The 17,956-nt window shown below is 45.7% G+C and overlaps 1 long non-coding RNA gene and 1 pseudogene across 1 annotated transcript in view; both read right to left on the bottom strand.

Annotated features, from left to right (window-relative positions):
* LOC129048374 (uncharacterized) overlaps positions 1-17,956 on the bottom strand; it is a 73,881-nt gene that overhangs the window by 13,315 nt on the left and 42,610 nt on the right. The window lies entirely within an intron of this gene.
* LOC100434564 (large ribosomal subunit protein eL19-like) lies at positions 8,486-9,197 on the bottom strand (annotated as a pseudogene).

The following is a 17,956-nucleotide window of genomic DNA, read 5'->3' on the forward strand; positions in this document are numbered from 1 at the left end:
TAGTTTATTCAGGAAATAATATTGGGAAATTTAGCTGTCAATCCAAATTATTATCAAACTGCAAAATAGCTACAGACTGATATGTGTTAAATGTTAAATAAATAACAGTAAAAAACCAGAAATGCAGGTGAACACCGAGTTCTGGAAGGAGAACTTTCTAACTTAGAAATGATTAATGAGTTGACAAATAGAACACTTAATAGATTCTACAACATAGAAACTGTCTAATTCCAAAATAGCATTTTAAAGAAAACGAAGGCAAATGACAACTCAAAAAACTATTTGCAACCAGAATTGTAGATTCATTAGTTTTAATGAACCAAAAATATTTATTTAATCACTAAGGAAAACACTGATCCCTAAATTTAAAGATTGGCAAGTGATATAAATAGACCATCAAAAAAAGGCATCGCAAATGTCCACTAAATATAAAAATGTTCCTCTCCATTAATCAAAGAAATGTGCATTAATATATGAATGTGCTCCAGTCAGTATCACTGTGTTACAAATTACCCCAAAATCTAATGGCTTAGAAAAGCCATTTTATTTTGCTCCTGATTTTGTGGGCCAGTGATTTTAGAGGGGAAAATTATTACAATACAACATGGAAAAGTATGACATAAAATTAAATACAGTGTATATTTTGTTTTCTAATGTATATCAATTATACATGCACAGATAAACACTGGAAAAACAAAAAACAAAAAAACACCCTAACGCCAACACATTACCCTAGTGGAGGAAATAAGGGTGATTAAGGGTGTTTCTTTTTTTTTTTTTTTTTGAGACCGAGTCTTGCTCTGTTGCCAGGCTGGAGTGCAGTGGGCGATCTTGGCTCACTGCAACCTCTGCCTCCCAGGTCAAGCGATTCTCCTGCCTCAGCCTCCAAATAGCTGGGACTACAGGCACCCACCACCATGCCCAGCTAATTTTTGTATTTTTAGTAGAGATGGCGTTTCACCACATTGGCCTAGGATTGTCTCGATCTCTTGACCTCATGATCTGCCTGCCTTGGCCTCCCAAAGAGCTGGGATTACAGGTGTGAGCCACCACACCCGGCCAATTTTTGTTTTTTTATGTATATTTCTTTTATGTTTTCCAAATGTTTTATAATGCATATTATTTTGCTTTTACATTTAGAAAAACAGATAAGAGCCATTGCCTTTTACAACAAAGGGGAGAATCGGTCTAGAGTCACGGAGAGTGACAAATTTCTCTGCAGCAGGTTTTTCAGAAACCTTTCATAAATCCGTTTAAAAATCCTCCTCAAGGTAAGATTTCTCTAACCACATTTCAAAAGCACTGGAAGCTATTTTAGATCCTCTAGATACATCAAACAGGCTTATTCCAGCCACTATTTATATATTAAAAATGAATAAATAAGACAAAAGACAGACAAACAGTAAAGTAAAAATCAGAGTCTTGGGGGACTTTTTAAAGAGTTGAGTGGTCTCAGTAGCTCTGCAAAGTGTCTGCAGAGTTCTGGAATACCCATAGCACAACCTACCATGAAGCAGGAAATAAATAACAGCAGCACCCAGAGATGGCCCTGGGTTTAGAGTCAACGTGCTGTACTCGTGGTGACAACGGCAGCTCTTTTCTGAAAATCAAGGTCTTCCGTGCCATGAGCTTCACCACAGCCTTCTTGGTGGTGGTGGATTCGTGTGCAAGAGTCATTTTAAGAGGGCACAAACCTCACCAGAGCTCTTCAGCAGGGCACAGAATAGACGCAGGCACCCAGGGGCTGCTTTGAAGTGTTGCAGTTTTACCAAGAGAAGGCGTGCTGCATGCTGTCACCCTCCTCCCTCTTGGGACTTCGGCACACAGCAATAATCAATCAGAACACTTCTCTGCCATGTCTAGATACTTCTTGAAACTTTTCTTTCAATGATGTTCCAATGGCCTAGGAAGGTCCTGCAAGAAGAAACTGACCTGACAGCTCCCTGGGACACAAGCCTTGAACTGGCTCCACCGGGAAAGTCTTTGAGGATGTCCCCAGCCAGTTTTACCAATGTATCAAAAGCCTTACCTATGGCCTCTCTACATGGACTGCTGATTCCACATCCATCTTCTCTTGAATTCCACACAGTGTGTTGGAATCCAAGAAAAATTAGCACAGAGCCCAACTCTGGTTGGGCATCTCCCCTCACTGCCGGCAAGTTACTTACACCCACCTCCATCGCCCTAGAGACTTCATTTCACAAAAGAGCAGGGCCTTAGTCCTACACTCAGCCCTTGGGCTCCTTGAGGTTATGCGTGTCTCTTTCTATCCTCCCTCCTTTGCCCAATGTCTACCTTCCCAAGAGTCTCCAGGATCTAGGACATTGTCAAAAACATGGCAGACACTCAAGAAATGTTCCAATGACTAATTCAATCATGCAAAAAATGGCGATAATTCCACTCATGTAAATGATCAGACTGGATATAGATGGAGGCTGTCCCATAGAGCCCTGTGCTTTCTTCCTAGGCTCTTCCAAAATACATGGGTGCCATGGTGTCTTTGTCTGGAGCTAGGTTCCTTAAGCAACTTTAGGGCCTCCTTAGTACTCTGGAAGCATGTTCTACATTAAGGGTTATCCACTCTCTGGCTGCATTCCACCTGGACAATCCATGCTGGAAATGCCCTACAGCTGGAGACTGAAATTCAGAGTCTGCAAGTAGGAGAGCTTAAAATAAATAGTGACTCCAGCAAGACCCTTCGTGAGAAGTCTGCATGGCATCCAACACCCTGAAATGTTCAGCCACTTCAAAAGGAGAGTAATTGCCAGATATCTGCAAAAGGGGCAAAGGCCTTCAGGCCACTTGCTTTGCAAGTGCTGCAGGGGAAGCAGTGGCCCAGACTGCCCGGGACCATGAAGCCCAAGAAGCAGATGTTTTACCACAGTCACCGCAGAGCCTCGATCGCCTGACATCCAGAGCCAGGCGAGGGGCCTCCCTCCCAGATGGTCACTAAGATATCACCAAACCAATTAGTGTTGATCGTGACTCCTGGAAGGAGAACGTCCTGTTTATTTTTTAATGCTGCTTGCTTGTTGCTGGTGTCACGGTAGGAGATCCATTATAATGACCAGGCTCTTTTCCATTTCACCCCCTTGACCCCCGGCCACAACTCCCTATTTTGTTTGGCATTTTGAAGTCTGGATTTCTCTAGCTATCATCAGAGTTACGTCACTGGACACAAGTGTGAGCTTCAGATGCCTCATAAATGTCATCTACTCAGTCAACTTCTGGCTTCATTTCACAGATCTGTTTCCCATCCACTCTCATTAGAAACTGAACATGACTTTGTACTGGGGAGTTGAATTGACCAGTAAATCTGATTCTGATATAGTGAGGTCTAAAGTGGCCTCCCACTCCATGACCTTCTATGACCTTGGAAAAATAGTGCATCCCCCTTCACAGCAATCCATGGGTCTTGCTCCTTCATGCACACAGACACAGGTACACACACACACACACCACCTAATTTTCATTCTCTTAGACCAGACTTTCTCAACCTCAGCATTATCAGCATCTTACGCTGGATAATTCTTTGTGGTGGTGGCTGTTCTGTGCATTGTAGGCTGTTTAGCAGCATCCCTGACCTCAACCCACTAGATGCCAGTGGCACAACCACCCCCTCCCCAAGTCATGACAACCAAAAATATCTTCAGATGTTGCCAGATGCCCCCCCAGAGAGTCAAATCACCCCTGTTTGCAGACCGCTGCTTCCTTAGACCTAAAAGGGTGATATGGAATGTTACTTCTAATTTTTTTAGAGCCAAGAGATAATAGAAGCTGAGTAAGAGAGTTCCCATTTTACAATTCATTTCCTGGATTAAACAAATCAAAGAGTTTAAGTAGCTGGAAAAAAGCCCAAGAGTTCATTTGAACGAGAAGTGTTCCTGAGGAAAAGCCAGCAGTTACTCCTTGAAGTTGCAGGGGATTGAAGACATCAGCCAGGGGGACTCTGAGACCCATTCCCTCCATCTTCCCGTCTTATGGGAGGAGGACGTCGTGATGGTGGAAGATGGCAAGGGAGGCCCTGGAATTCCCCTGCTGTCCTGTTTGCTCCGTCAATATCAGCTCTATCCCAGCTAGCCTCCTCCATTACGTCAGAGTAGAAATACAAAGGTGAGAGTTTTAGCTAAACTGAGCATTTTTATCAGAAGTCAGAGGAATTACAAAATAGCTCCTGGCTGGGGGAAGGGGCACTGCTGTGTAATCTCCCCAGCCCTCCCGAGACCCCTTGCATCCTGCCCTGAGATCTTGGGTCTGTTGTCTGTTTCTCTCCCAGGACTGTGGACTTCCCAAGGACAGGGGCTGCACCTTATTCAAATGATTACTCCTTGAGCTTCGCACAGAGCCTGACCCACATTTTTATTTTAACAATAGCTTATATATATCGAATGCTTACCTGTACCAGGTGGTAAACACAAAACATTTCATATTCAGCATCTCGTTCAAACATTCTCCAAACTCTTAAGAGGTAGGTACTAGATTATCCCCATTTTATAGAAGCGGAGATTGAGCTCTAGGGGGTTAAATGCCTTTCCAAATTTTCCCAGCCTGTGACAGAGAGGGTACCAAGTCTGGGGCCAGGCTGTTCAGACAAAGCCTCTTAATCCCTGAATACTCCCAGGCTCTTGATACATATTTGATAAACAAATGGATGAAAGAACAAAGTAATGTGCCCCCTGACAATCTTGCCAATCAGAGTGTTCACTAGACTGTGGTGACTGCCAGGAGACCTTATTTTCTCATTAGAGGGAAATTTTGGAAACTAGATTCTATCTCACCTCTCGTTGCTATATTGAACACATCCCCAGTATAACTGGAAAATTTTCGCTGGAGCCCGGTATCCTTTCCCTTTTAGGATGGAAGCAATGAGCACGCAGTTAGAACTGCCCTCCTAGGGCATGGAGCCATGACCGCACCAGCCTGCTCTGAGGACGGGAGTGCTCTCGGTGGTGAGCTGGAGAAAACTGAAGCAGGAGTTGGGAGGTGAACAACTCTGGCCAGTGTCAGGTCCATTTATTTCAGCAAATATTTATTGACAACCACCCAGCCAGCTCCTGGGTGGATGCTGCTCAGATGGTCCTTGCCCTCCAGGTTCCCGGAGCCAGGAGCGAGAGTCACAAACCCAAGCAAAGCTAATAGAAGCCGAGTGTGGATAAATGCTGTAATCAAGGTTCAAACAATTCAATGAAACAGGAAGGAAGTAGTTCATTCTGCCCAGACAGACCAGGAGTGACCTTTGAGTGGAGGCTGGACGAGAAACCGGCCTGAAGAAGTGGTGGAAGACTGAGAGGCACAACTGGAGGTGAGGCCGGGGTTAGAACCCTTGGGGAGAGAGACCTCGGTGGTGTGGGGAGGACATCAGAGAAAGCTGTTAGGTTGTGGGTGCGAGCGAGGCTGAAAGAGAGGCTGGGGCCCACGCAGGACACACATTTCTTTATCCAGTGGAGCATTCTGCCCACTTTGTTCAAAGAACAACAGATTCTGAGCATATCGGGGTCTAGTTTGCAGGCCACCAGAAGCAGATCCTGAAACAAGTATTTGGGTACAAGTTGTTTATTTTGGAGGGGATCTAGGGAGCATTGATGTGGTAGCAGGGCATGGAGACAGGGAAGGGAAAGATGCCAGCACCGGCATGTTACTGCCAGGGGCCACAGGGCCTCAGTCCCTCTGGCAGGGACATGTGGGAGCCGTGGGAACTGACTTGCAAGGGCCAGTGGTGTGTATCATTCCCTCACTCCAAGTTCAGGGACATCTGTTGGTAACCTAAATTCATCTACAGTGAGAGTGGGAGTATTTACACCACAGAAATTGGCAAATGCTACAAATGGGAGCTTTACCTGGGCCCATCCTCTCCCAGAAGGCCGTTTACCTGCACCTGCTACCTGCCGAGGGCCTCAGAGATGATGCTTTCCTCAGAGTCATCCTCCTGAGAGCACAGGGCACTGGGGAGCTGGCGCGTTTCTCCCCCAACACCCATCAGTCACTGGTAAGAGCCACTCCTTGTGGTGTCACCTACTAAGGATTCCAGCCACCCTAAAAGAGGATACATATACTCCCAGCCGCAGAATGCTCTTGGGGGAAGGAAGCCTCAGTGGCTTGCCACAGAAACCCATTAGCTTGTAAGGGAATGGGGATTGCTGAGGGGCTATGGGTCTGAACTACCCATGAGTGATACTAAATAAGATGTCCACTGCCCTTGAAAAAATTGCCAGGTAAGTGGAGTGGGGCCCACATACTGTTTCCATCAGTGAGCCCTCTCATCTCTTCCCATCCACACATCTGCATGCTTCCCAACAGCAGTCAGCCCGCCACCACAGATGCTGCAGACCATTCAGGTGTTCATCACTCAGAAGCTCACAGTTCTAGGGATATTTTGTCTCCAATAGGGATCCAGAAGGAAAGTACATTCTTCAAGATCTCTTTCACTGCTAAAATGTCATTTGTGGAGTGAATATTTTAGGCAAAGAAGCCCCATCTCACACACCCACAACCTCATGCCCAGTCACTGAAGTTCGTTCTGCTCCCCCCAAAGTAAAATTCTAAATACATAAAGCTCAGGCCCTGGAAGAAGACAACTTGCCTTAAATAAGTCAGGACATATCTTCCCAATGGCAGATACGCCACTCGCTGGATCCTCCAGAGAAGCAGATCTTGTTAATAGGGCTTGTCGCTTCTGTGCCCTAGTTTTGCCACTTGGGAAAGCTCCTAAGATGTGACTGTGACAATGGAAAGAGTTTGGATTTGGCTGTATTTTCATCTTACGAACCCTGACATGCTCCATTTTCCCCCTGCTTGGGGACTTTGTGCAGGCAAAAAAGATTTTCTATCTCCAGAGCATTGAGAGCTCTTTGGAAGCAAAGACTCGTGTGTGATAAGGAAGGTCCCGCAGGAAATCTCCTAATTCTGAGCTTTGGAGGAGCCAGTGCAATCAAACCCCGAGTAAAGGGGACCATGCTGGGAGAACTGCTGATATATGCTCATTTGCAAGGACTGAAGCAGAAAAGATGAAATAAGCTTGAAGAAAGAAGGGAAGAATGATAGAGGTGACAGTGTTTTAGTCCCAGTTTGCCTGTTGCAAAGAAATGGACAACTGTGCTTATTGACTGCCTCCCCCCGATTCCCTGTAAATCATCCCTTTGCAGCTTGTGTCCCAAATAACTTATAAACAATGTCTCCTTTACTCAGCTCTCCAAAAACAATCCCTTTGTTTAACCACAATTTGCAAAAACAATTTCTTCATTGTAAATAAATCCCTAGACTCTACAATATTCCCTGATCCAGGAAAACACAGGAACATATTTTATAAAGCTCTGTGTATTTCCAAACAAGGGACATTGTTTCACCATAGAAACTCTATTTTTAAAAATCCTATTGACAGTAAAGCATAGAGAGCGCTCTTCTGGTGTGAAGATAAAGGCAGCCCAGAAGTGAGATGCCCTGGGGAAGGTAAAGTGGAGTAGGGAACTCAGAACCATTTGCTCCATCTATTCAGTCCATCACCCAAGGGTCTCAGAGTGGGACTTGCAGCGCTGGGGCCAAATAGAAAAGGGCCTGCCGGAGATAGCTCGAGCTGGCTGGACAGAAGCCTAACCCTCCTGGAGATCAGGAAGACATAGCTCAGCTGTAATAGCCTCTCCGGCAGGCCAGGGCTGCCATGGCAGGTGGGCAGACTTCCTGAGTCAGGGTCTGAGGGGTGCTGCTCCCTGGTGCACCCACAACCCTGTAGTGAAGGGCAAGGCTGCCTGTATAATCAGAGAGGGGCACACATAGCAATGCCCCTCCTAGCTGGCAGTGAGGGATTTGGTGGATCACTGAGACCCTTATTCTACTTTCTCTCCTACCAAAGAGCTTGTTTGCCAGCTCATCTCTGCTCACTGGGGCTTCTGAGAGAGGATATTGTCTTCCTAAGAGTACATGGCACTGGGGGAGCCTGAGTATTCACTCCTCAGCCCCCATCAGCCACTGGTGACAGCTGCTCCTGGTGGTGTTACCTACCCAGCAATCCAGCCCGCCCTAGAATGGGGACAAGCACATTCCCAGCCACAGAATGCCATCAGCGGGGGAGCCTTAACTGCTTGCAGTAGCAATCTATGAGCATAGAAAGCAATGATGAGAGCTGGGGTACTATAGCCAGGGCCCTGATGGTATCTACTCTGGTCTGAACTGCCCACAGGCCATATCAAATAAAATGTCCCTTGCCTATGTGCCCAGGTCTTAGCATTTTTCTAGGACCTTTTCTGAGATGTGACACACACATCACTGCCTTCTAGAGAGCCTTCAGAATATTACCCATGCCTTTCTCAATTACTCAATTACTGAGCTCACCCAAAGGCAGTAGGGCCAAGAGGCGGATCCTATGACCCCAGGCCCTGCCTAGTCCCTCAAATAATGTCTGCTGAAGACACACAGCCCCCTGAGGCTAATTGAAACTGCCATGGCCTCCCTGAATCGGGGAAGAGTGGAAATTATATGCCATTTATTTATTTTTTTAAGGCTTGTTTTATTTTAATGGCTGATCTATGTAATCACAGAGGCCAGTATGTACAGACAAAGGGGGAGCTTTTATTTCTTGGTCTTTTCCTCCTTAGACCAAAGTCTTGATGACCTCCTCCTTCTTGGCCTGGAGGTGCTCTTCACAGTGCTTGCGTGCTTCCTTGGTCTTAGACCTGCAGGCCTCAGCCTGGTCAGCCAGGAGCTTCTTGCGGGCCTTGTCTGCCTTCAGGTTGTGGATGTGTTCCATGAGAATCCTCTTGTTTTTGAACACATTCCCCTTCACCTTCAGGTACAGGCTGTGATACATGTGGTGATCAACCTTCTTAGATTCATGGTATCTTCTGTGATACATGTGGTGATCAATCTTCTTAGATTCACGGTATCTTCTGAGAAGCTGGCACAGAATCCTCCTTCCCCTCGTCCACATGATCTTCTCTGGCATTCGGGCATTGGCTGTAGCCTTTCACTTAACTATGCCCATGTGCCTGCCCTTCTGGCAGGCCAAGGTGTTTTCCGGTATCGAGCCAGGAATGGACAGTCACAGGCTTGCGGATGATCAGTCCCTCTTTGATCAGCTTTCAGATCCGCTGATGGGAGTTGGCATTGGCGATTTCACTGGTCTCCTTGGGGTCCAGCCAGACCTTCTTCTTGCCACAGCGGAGGACACTAGAGGCAAGCCTCTTCTGAAGACTGAGCATGCTCATGGTTGTGGCTGCAGCAGCGAAAGGAAAGAGCCAGGAAGAGAGCAAGGGACAAGATGCCTGGGCAGGGGGGACCCTTGGCCATTGGGACATTGCTTTTCCCATGGGAAGGGGACACCAAAACAAAGACCCTTCCTCAGAGATGTGCCCAACGCTTAAGATGGACAGCCCAGCGATGCCCCAGAATGTTCTGTTGCCCCCACACTCAGTGGCCCCAGACCACTGCCTTCATCTGTAGTTCCCAAGCCAGCCTCTTCCCTGACACCACCTGCCATTTCATATGATCCACCCTTCCCATCCCCTCCAACCTGGCACTTCTGTTCTGCTCACACTGTGACTACGAAAAACAACAGCCAATGGAAGAGACAGCCCTGATGAACTCAGCTCGCTTTAGTTTTACACACGGTTCTCAGTCAAAAAGCCATATGTTTCGGTCTGCACACACTTTTGCTATGAATCAGTAAAGCAGCCAGGGATTGTGGATGTTTGCATGGGGGGCTGAGGAGCTGGCTGTTCTGTGCCTATCCAGCCTGTTTCCTGCAGGGAGCATTTCTGACTTCTCTTTGGGCCTCCACCCCTTCCTCCCTCTCTGGCTGCAGCTTAAGGAGTGGAACTCCCAACCCAGGCAAAGCCATCCAGCACCTTCCCTTCCCTGTCCTGAGGTGTCCTTAGCGGTGGTGGTGGGAATGGATCAAGGCTGGTCCAATCAAAATGAATCTCGGTAATTTTACTGGGTATTCTGGGATAAAGACACTCTCTTTTGCTGGACTTGGGGCTGTCAGCACACAGGGATGGAGAACGAAGCCCCTTAAAGGAAGTGAGGCCAAGGGATGAGCCCTGTGACATCATCCGAACCCTGAATTAAGCTCAGACTAAGCCAGATGTAACCTCTGGACTTCCAGCTTAAAAATAAGCATAAATTATCTTTGGGCTTAAGATACATTGGTTTTTCTATCACTCATACCTTCAAAAAGAGTCCCAACCAGCGGATCTTGCAGTAGGCATTTCCCTGGCTTTCTGGAGGATTTCTGAGATGACAGATGCTTCTCAGTGATCAGCTTCGCCGGTGGCAGGTGGAGCCATCTGTGCAGTGGTTGGGTGTTGTGAACCCTGCCTCTGCCCAGCTTTCTAGACCTTTGCTCTCATCCTTTGATCAAGTCAGAAGCCTGGGGAGGAGAGGGGGCATCCTGGATTCCTCTGTTCCTTTGCTCCCTGAATCCAGTCAATCATCACATCTGATTAATTCCACCACCAGACAGCTCTCAACTGCATACTCTACTCTCTCTTCTCTGACACCACCCTCATCGGAGCTCCTACCACCTTTTGGGAGGGCTTCTAAAATAGACTCCTAACTAGTCTCTCCATTCTACGCTTACCGCCCAGTCCTTTCTCCACCTAACATCTAAAGTGGAATTGCAAAATAGAAATCAGATCATCATGTCTGTCCCTTCCCTGTTTCAGTCACTTAAATGGTTTGTGTGTTTGTCTTATATACAATGCTGTGGCCATACCAGCCACCACCTTTTGGTCTCTGGAATGTACCAAGCTGTTTGGTATGTACCAAGACTGTGTTCATTTCCTATCTTACAGTTCTCTAGGTCGGAAGCCCACATGGGTCTCACAGGGCTAAAGGCTCGGTGTCTGCTGGGAGGCATTCCTTTCTGGAGGCTGTGGGAGAGAATGTGTTTCCTTGCCTTCCAAACTTCTAGAAGCTGCCTGCATTCCAGTGTACAGTCCATCTTCAAATGTGGCATCTTTCTGACCCTTCTGTTGGCACATCATTCTCTGGCTGCAGCTGGGAAAGCTTCTCTCCTTTTAATGTTTCACGTGATTGGGGCCCCCTGATAATCCAGGCTATCAACCCATCTCGAGGACCACAACCTTAATCTGCAAAGTTCCTTTTGCTGTGTTAGGTAAGATATTCACAGGCTCCAGGGATTCAGGTGTGAACATCTGTGGGTGGCGAGGGAGAAGTGGGTATTTTTCTGCAGACCACAGGCCCTTTGCACATGTTGTTTGCTTTACCTAAAGTGCTCTTCCACCCGCTTCTCATCAGCCTAACTCATTTAGGCCAAACTTTGGGTCCTCAGAGAGACCTCAGTAAAAATCTACTTTAAATTAGACCCTCTGGTTACTATGGCTCCTGTTTCTTTCCCTCGTAGCACTTTCAGCAGTCTGTAATTAGATATATTTGTATAATTACTACTTGATCATTTTTCCCATTGGGGTGAAAACTCTGTAAGAACAGGAACTGTACTGATTTTGCTATTTGCCTGTGACATTATCAGTCATGTGGTGGGTGCTCCAAGAATGAAAGACTGGAGTGAAATTGGCTCAGAACTTTAAGCTCAGCCCTGTCTCCTTCTTCTGGACCAATCCTTACCTGAGGCAAAAGAGATTTAAGGAGTTCCAACGTGGATTTCTGGGATCTAGTATCTAGCCTCCCTTGCTGCAACTCCATCCCCGCCTTGGGCCCCCATCATGATCCTGAGTACCCGCTCTGATGCTCTGGGCCCAAGGCCCTGTGTTCATCATCTGCCTTCTTTTCTCTTGTCCAAGGATCCCTGGATTCAGGTCTACTACTCGAGCCCCTGCTGGGGAGGGAGCACCTTTCTTTTGCAGCGCTTCTTGGAATTGTTAATTACACATGTTATCTTCTGCCTCCCTTAGTAAGCGGTACACACCAGAAGGAGAGTGTTTGCTTTTCTCCTGTTCACTGTTGGGACTGCAGGACCCCAGCCAGTATCTGCTCCCCTCCCCCAGACACTCTACACCCGCTGATGAATAAATGGATGTCTGCATTCTTCTATATCCTTTCTAGACCTTCCAGGCTTGCCCATGCATCACCGCCATCCTCCGTGTGGGAGCACCCTGGTGCCGACTACTCTGCTGACTGACTACAGACCCTCCAAGGCCATGTCTACACTTCTTGTTTCCAGTATAGCCCTTGCACCTCTATGCCATGCTGCAGGAATTTTCTCTTTAGTGCCAGTTCTAGGATTAATGCCAATCAGAAATAAGCACCACTTCAGAGAGAATATAGAATTTAGCCAAACAATATTTATTGAGCACCTACTCTACACAAAAATCAGAGTTGCACAAAAGTGAGCAACCACAGAAACTATCCTCAAGAATCCCACAAAATTGCAAAGGAACAAATAATTATCCTGGAATAATAAGCATCCCAATTCCACTGCTACAGCTATGGGAGTGGGATGCAGTGGGAGGAAAAGACAGGGGCTTTTCCAGTTGTTGCTGCCACCAGACCATCCTACTAACAGAAATCTTATCTATAGGCTGCCCTAACCCTGGCTTAAGAGGAGGGGAGGCAGTGCAGCCTCATGGAAAAGGTTTAGGTGAAAGCAAGAAATGTTAATAAGATTTTACTTCTCATTTAAATGTAATTAATGTCTGATTCCAGACAGACAGAAGCTCAGACTCAAATGTTGAAAAGACTTTGGAAATCGTAAGGTCTTCTCCACATAAGCACACATCTCTCAGGTGAGGATGTCCCTGTCTAACTTCCTGCAGAAGGCCTGCAGGAGGAATGAAGGTGGTGTCCACAGTGAGTCTGGAGCAGGGGCAGAGCTGGCCAACTAGGAGGGAGGGCTCAGTCCTCACGGGGCCATGCCTCTCAGAGTCTCTTTCTCAGATGCCAAAGTGCTCAGTTGGGAAAACTGCAAAATAGTAGTAAAAAGATTTTCGAGTTGGAAATATGCAGCCCTGGAATTGATAGGAAGCAGCCAGGTTGTGAAGTTCCATCATTTGCCACTAAGATGGGGAGATCCTGGGGCAGGTGAAGGACTGGCAAGCAGGTGGCATCTCAGCTATCCATCAGTCTTGCTTGATCATGGAATCCCATCTGAGAGCTGAGGGGAAGATGTTTGTGGATCTCGAGACGTTTCTCCAACATATTTGCAAGTTGACATTAGTTCTTTACTCCAGGCCTTGGTTATGGCTGACACAGAGTTTTACTAACGCAAAGTGATCTGCCAAACTATTTTGGCTGTGTTTTGCTGGAAGCCAGAGAGAAGACAAAGAACTCTATAAAAAATAACAAGCAAAGCAGAATGCCCTGCCTGTCTCCCTGAGGTGACACCAGCTATTTTCCCATGAAAATAAAGGGAGCAAGGAATAATTAAGAGAAGGGGTGGAGGTGGGAGAGGGAACAAGAGAAACCCATCTGTAAACACAGGAGGGTTTTTGATGACTTTTAAATAGCAAAAGAACAATTATATGATTTTGCAGTGATTCAAATTTTTTGAAAATTGAGAGAAATTAAAAGAGAATTAATGCTGTTGCTTTTGTTTTCTACCCAGCATCTTGAAATGTTATGTGAGCATCAAAATAAGTTTTAAGAACTGCCACTCTATTCTCTGATGTGAAGGGGGCTCTGTGGGGCTTCTATGGTAATCCGGGTAAGCAAAGAGTGGATTAAGGCAGTAATTTTCAGTAGCTAAAAAAAAACTACAAAGGCACAAGTGCTACCAATTATATCTCAACACAAACCAGTACCTCCTTAAGCCTCAACACAGAGAAGGCAAACAATTTCATTGTCAACCAGGGTGTTCTCGTAGAAAGCCTTGGAACATGCTGGGCGCATTAAAGGGGAGCTATCTCGCATGTGCAATTACTCAACACATCTTTAAAACTGTAAACACTTGTTCACATGTGGAGAAGTTTAGAGCCATGCAGGCTTGGAAAGCCCACCTGGCAGGCGGGTTCCCTCCGCTTCTCCCCAGTTGAGTAACCATCCTCGGCGCCCACTCCTCCTCTGAGAGCCAAACACCGTCAGCAGAGAAATCATTAAGGATTGGGGGATCAGAGTTCATACATGAGCCATTTTTATCCAGAGCACTCCCTTTTCTCCTGTCTGGGTTGATCTCCTCCATAAACCTTGCCTCCATCTTTCTCCCCGCCACCTGGCTTTTGGCTAGCAGCTTTCTCCAGCTTTGAAGGGTGAGTGGCACTGAGGATGCAGATATTTCCAAATAAACCCAGCAGAGGAAGATCGCCCAGGGTTGGTTTTTGAAACAGCAGAATGCGTGACCGCAAAGAGAATACCCACCATGCACAGAAAAAATAATCTCTCCAAATGTGTTCAAAAAAAGAATGTAGACATCCCAAAGACCCCTGCCTATAAATATGGGAGTCAGATGGAAAGAAAGCAAGGTTTATTCTCCCCCATTGGCCTGGCTCACTGAGAACTGCACTCATATATATGTATGAATCACATGTCATACATGGAAAAGACCCATGAGATCATGTTGCTCAACTTGCTGCCAACAGGAGGGCATGGCTGTTTCTCCTTTCCCAGGGCTGATGTTACAATGTCTCCAGCAAGGAACTGATTGTTTTACTTTCCTGGTTTAATTGGCCATTGTGAGGTCACTGGGGAGCGAGCAAAGCCAATTCCCTGGCCTCTCAGATCCACACACATCCTGGGCTCTGGAGAGACATTCGAAGGAGAAGTGCTCTAAATTCAAAGGGAAATATTCCCACCACGGAAAATGGCAATAAATCCATGAGAAATTAAAATTTTACTTGAAGTGGAAATTTTATCATCACCAAATTCTGCCAAATTTTGGATTTGGGGATTGGTAAAGAGGTTTCCAAAATGAAATGCTGTCTAAAGGTTGTTTGTTTTAAAGGATGTAATATATACTAAAAATGAAATAATCATCCCACCGAAATAAGAGTTATGTCTTTCCCAACAGACCTTTTCCAGGCTCAGTCATTTCACTGTTAATAGCAGAGAAAAAGTAATCAGCTAGGTAATGGGTACCACTAGCACTGAAGTCATTTAATTAGCACCAGTAAATGAGAGCTGCCCAGGTGCTCAGACGTAATTAGCTGTGCCCAAAACATCTCCCACATTGGCCAGCAATTAGAGTCAAGGACAGGGAGCTAAGCGCCATTGGAGAAGAATCTGCCCAAGCTGAGGACATGACCAGGCCCGTGGTCCAACCCTTCAACAGGCTGAGCAATGCCACAGTCCCCAAATCTTCAGGAAGGCCTCACGCTTGAAGAGGAAGCAAAGCAATGAGTTATGGGCTCTGAGGCCGTGTTGTCTAGGTTTGAATCCTAGCTATATGCTTTGACAAGTTATTAAGATCTTTTTGTCTCAGTTTTCTCACCTGCAGAAGGGGGATAACAATAAAATCGACCTGAGGTTCAACAGTTAATATGTGTAATATGCTTAAAAGGCTAAAGAGTTAATATGTATAATGTGCTTAGAAGACCGACTGGCACATGGTAAGCCTTCTCTAAGTGTTGGTTAGAGTAAGAATAACTCTATTACTTTTGATTATTTTTGTTATAATTATATGTGTATCTCACTTTATTTTTACACCATCAATCAATCGTGGTTGCAATCAACCAGCTATAAATGGTAGAAACAGCAGAGTAGTAACAGTAGAAGTACTAATTATAATAATGATGATAACAATGGCTTCTACTTAGTACCTAGCATGTGCCAGATTTTGATCCAGATGCTCTACATCGGGAGTACAGCCCACAAACCAAATCCAGCCTGCTACCTATTTTATAAATAAAGTTTTATTGAAATACAACCATGCCCATTTATTTACATATTGTCTTTGACTGCTTTTGGCAACAATAGAATTGAGTAGTTGTGACAGAGACCAGACAGATTGCAAGGTCTATCTGGCCTTTCATAGAAAATATTTGCCAACCCCTGCTCCACATAGCCTAAATTAATTCTTCCAATAACTTCTGAGGTTATATTTGTTTCCTCTATTCAGTTAAGAAGACCAGAACTCAAAGAAGGACAAGGATATGCCTAAAATCTCTCTGATGGGAGCTAGGCACCATTTGACTCCAACATCCACCCCTTCCGGCCATGTTCCACTGGCTCCAGGAGCCCAAAGCATGTTCCCCGTGCTGTTCCCATCACTGTCCACAGTAGTGGGAGATGAGCTGGGTATAGTCAGGTGGGTGCCACTGCTGAAGGTGCTCTGCTTTCCATGGAGGGAATGGCCATCTGCAAAGCCAAGTCCTTCTGGCAATGACCCACTGAGTCAAACACTCTTCCCCTGACATACACGTTGGTTTATTCATATTCCCTGCTGTGGCTGCCTTGTGTGAGGCAGGATTTTGGCAGACGCAGGTGCCCTGCCAGGCCTGTCCCCTGGCTTAGCTGGGGGCAGTTTCAGAGCTATGACAAGCAATGCGCATTGAGGTACTCCTCAGAGACTGGTTGGTAATACTGGTTTACAAATGATGGGGTAATTACCTAGAGATCTGTAAAATTTCAAGTTTGTTCAGATAATCAAGTTGATTGCTACCACATGTGTTGGATGCTAAGAAACATTCTCCTTGTTGGAAAAGTGACCCATATTTTAAAGTCTTTGAAGATAAAAGGATTGTCTTGACTTACCTTAGATGGTTGCCCATTTAAGGGTTACCCAGCAGTCACAGGTTACAAGTACAGTGGGAAGGGCCTCAAATGCTGGGTCTGGACATAGAAACATTGCCTTTTGATAGCGGTGTGGACATGGGCAAGCCACTCCCTTTCTCTTCAACAATTAATGATCCAGATGATTCTGAAATCCCCATGCTCTGAAGTTGTGTTCCACTCTCTGCAAGAAGTCCATTCTAGACAATGTGACAATGTAGTGTGTGGCCTTTGAAGTTACACCATCCAAGCTCACATACTTGCTCTACTGCGTGATCTTGGCTGCGGTAGTTAACTGGTCTGTAACTCTTTCTCTTCACTTGTAAAACAATGAGAATTGTGGTACCCACCTCTGCTATTTTAATCCTACTTTGGGTATTTGAAGAGAAAACCCAGGTAACACACTTAACTCAGTTTCTGGTCCATGATGACTATTCATGCATCATGCATGCACAAATCATTACTTTCATCATGGCAAGCAATACTTTCCCATTTGGGATATCTCTGAGAAATCAGTTTATAAAGAAGTCAACTGCAAACGCATCTAGTCAGAGTCAAGTACACAAAAGCCCTTGGCCCTGATGCAGAAATCTTTCTGCACCATCTGGTTTTAACCTACATAACTTGAATTGGGAAGTTCTCCTTGCTGAAAATTCTGGGGCTCCTGGAAGAAAGGGACGAAAGCTTTGTATAGTCTTTGTATTTTTCTCATCTCTGACTTTGTTTCTGCTACCCAAGCTCTATGACCTGCCAGTTGGTGTCTATAAGCTTCTGGCCAGTCCCAGTTTGAGGAGTTGATCTTGGAGTCCTCAAAGGCAGAAGTTCTCAAATGCACAAAGTATAGGCACATGTGGGTTCAGGTGTGTTCTTCTCACTGCCTAGAACAGCTCCTCCTCTACTGTCTTTCCATTTAACTCCTTCAACAGATGCCAACTGAGCATCTGCTACATTCCGTGGTCTGCTCTAGTAAACAGGGTAATCTCCATTTCACATGGAGCTCACATTCTATAAGAGGTGTAAGGATGGTATATGAAAAAAAGACAAAAGATAGATACTCTATGTGTCAGTAAGTGATGCAAAGAAAAATTAAACACTGAGAACAGAGATAGTGAGAAGGGTATCTTTTTATTCAAGGCACTTGGGGAAGGCCTCTGTGCTCAGCAGAGATTAAAAAAAATCCAAAGGAAGTGAGAGTGTGAGCCTAGCAAATATTTGGGGGAAGAATTCTAGACAATCACATTAACAAAGGTCCTGAGGTAGAGGTATACTTGGGAATTGGAGAAACATTGAGGGTCAGTGTAGAGCACAGAGGAGGTAAGGAGAAGAGAAGGAGGGGATGAGGTCA

Source organism: Pongo abelii, chromosome 8 (assembly GCF_028885655.2).
Source record: "Pongo abelii isolate AG06213 chromosome 8, NHGRI_mPonAbe1-v2.0_pri, whole genome shotgun sequence".
NCBI lineage: Eukaryota > Metazoa > Chordata > Mammalia > Primates > Hominidae > Pongo > Pongo abelii.